Source organism: Bison bison, unplaced genomic scaffold (genome assembly GCF_000754665.1).
Source record: "Bison bison bison isolate TAMUID 2011002044 unplaced genomic scaffold, Bison_UMD1.0 scf7180017861908, whole genome shotgun sequence".
Lineage (NCBI taxonomy): Eukaryota > Metazoa > Chordata > Mammalia > Artiodactyla > Bovidae > Bison > Bison bison.
The window spans coordinates 4,954-7,544 of NW_011492480.1; the positions used below are offsets into that span (position 1 = coordinate 4,954).

Genomic DNA, 2,591 nt, shown 5'->3' on the forward strand with positions numbered 1-2,591 from the left:
TGATGGTCTGTCTGATGATTACAAAATATAAACACAGAGGGACATTCATCAACGGGCCAATGATGACCTTGCAGATGCTGGGCTAGAAAAACTCCATCTTAGCTTTTATTTTACTAGTATTTATGACCATTCAACATTTGCAGCCTTTAGTAAGATGCTGCAGAAACTATCCCACAGCTACTGGCCTTGGAATACCTATTAAATACCTTTATATCAAATTCAGGTATTGAAAAAGCTTTTCTCTTTGATGTTGTCAGCAAAATCTACATTACAACAGATAGTTCTCCTGTAGATATGCAGTCATAGGAACTTTGCTGTGACATGATTGATATTGTTATTGATGTGTGTTGTATGTTTGGGTTAAAGGAAAATAGAAGTGGAAGTGCTTACCACAAAGAGTCCAAGGCCATCATCAAGCTGAATAACACAACTGTCCTGTATTTAAAGGAGGTAACTAAATTTTTGGCACTGGTTTGCATCCATAGGGAAGAAAGTTTTGAATGAAAAAGTTTAATAGACTATAACTTCCATTGTTTCCGAAAAGCTATTCATGAGGTTTTTGAGGTGGGTGTGACTTCTCACAGGAGCTGTGGTCACCAGACCAGTGTCCCCAACCTGAAAGCTTTGACACGCAATTGCACACCATGAAACGTCATCTAACCTGGACGCCAGTGGTCAGGGCTCTGTGCCAGCGTATTCTTCACATCAGGGTCAGAGACCACGTGTTGCAGGACATGGGAGTTGCCGCTTGTGGGAATCTGGTGCCTGTCCCACTAGAGATAAGGGGTAGAGTTTCTCATTTGGATGAAAACCCCTTCAGCCAGTGGTGTGCAACTGACACTACTATTTCTTTTTAAAAAAAAAAAAAAGGCAAAAAAGAATTCCAGAGATCGCAGAACTGTGTCTCTTTCTCCTTTTGGGGGCCTTACTTTAAGTAGCTGGGATATTTTGGACCTGGAGATAATACCACTTACCCATCCTTACCAGGGAATGTTGCCATCAATTACCAGTTGAAAATAATAGAAAGAACTGAAGTTTTATATGCTTCACTTAGATTTTCATTTGAGTAGTCTCTAAAAATCCTGCCTTGCTTAAATTCTAACACTGTCTCTCAGATTTCAATTTTGGACCTTGCACACCTCAGACCTTCTAAATGCATTTGCTTGCTAACTCAGAAGACACATGGTCTGACTGTAGCAAAGGACATTCCTATATTTGTTTCTGAAAAACTGAGAAATTTTTATGCTGCATCAAGTCAAGAGCAAGTCTCAACAGTGGCTGCTGTGTTTGTTCCCTGGGAAGTGTTGAGGAATAAACTTTAAGACAAAAGAAAATCTTTGCACCTGTGTTTTGGGTACCAGATATCTGGGTTCCTTCCCCTACATTAGATAAATGATTCTGATCACTGTTTAAAAAGGGAATTTAACAGAGTGAAGTAAGTCAGAAAGAGAAAGATAAATATCATATCCTAACGAATATATATGGAATCTAGAAAAATGGTACTGAAGAATTTATTTACAGGGCAGCAATGGAGAAACAGACATAAAGAATAGACTTATGAATGTGGGGAGAAGGGAGAAGAGGGTGAGATATATGGAAAGAGTAACACAGAAACTTATATTACCATATGTAAAATAGATAGCCAATGGGAATTTTCTGTATGGCTCAGGAAACTCAAACTTGGGCTCTGTATCAACCTATTCAAAGAACCATGCTTTCATCATAATCTTTGTGCTGCTCCCCTGCTGGGACTGTCAGGTAGTTGGGGACCAACTCAGTCTCCAGCTTCCCTTTCCTCAGGACAGGGGACTTCCAGGAGCTTTTGCATCTCAGAGGCTACAGAAGATACTTTCACAATGTGGATTTAAGATGATGATTTAGGAAAAATAAGAATTTTTATACATTTTAATTTTGTTTTACTGAAGTACAGTTGATTTACAATGTTGTGTTGATTTCTGCTGTACAGCAAAGTGATTCATTTATATATATATTATTTTTCATATTTTTACCATTGTGGTTTATTAAGGAAAGATAAGAATTGGTAATGTGTCAATCAGGAGTTATTAAAGCAAACCTGCTTTTTTTCCTGCACGTAGGTGGTGGTGAAAATAATTACTATGTCAGTTTGCTATCCTAGTCTCCACTTTTTAAAGTGTTTTTTTATTATGGCGGAAGTCACATAATGTAAAACATACCATTGTAACCATATTTAACTGCACAGTTCAGGGACATTAGGTACAGTCACATTGTTGTGCTACTCTCACCATTATACATCTCCTGAAATTTTCACCTTCCTAAACTGAAGCTCTGTCCCCATTAAATAGTAACCCCCCATTCCTCTTCTCCACCTTTCCACCCCCTAGCCCCTGGCATCTACCAGTGTACTTTCTAACTCTATGAATTTGACTATTCTAGGTACCTCATATAAGTGGAATCAAACAGTAATTTTCTGCACCCGATGTATATTGAAATGCATTTTTGAGGTTAACTTAATATATGTCCTGGGCTTCCCAGGTGGCACTAGTGGTTAAAAAACAACAACAAAAAACCCACCTGCCAATGCAGGATGTTTAAGAGACACAGGTTCGATC

At 38.4% G+C, this 2,591-nt stretch overlaps 1 pseudogene; it reads left to right on the forward strand.

The window, feature by feature from the left end:
- The first annotated feature begins 4 nt into the window (after nt 1–4).
- LOC104983188 lies at nt 5–648 on the forward strand (annotated as a pseudogene).
- Nucleotides 649–2,591: the final 1,943 nt, after the last annotated feature.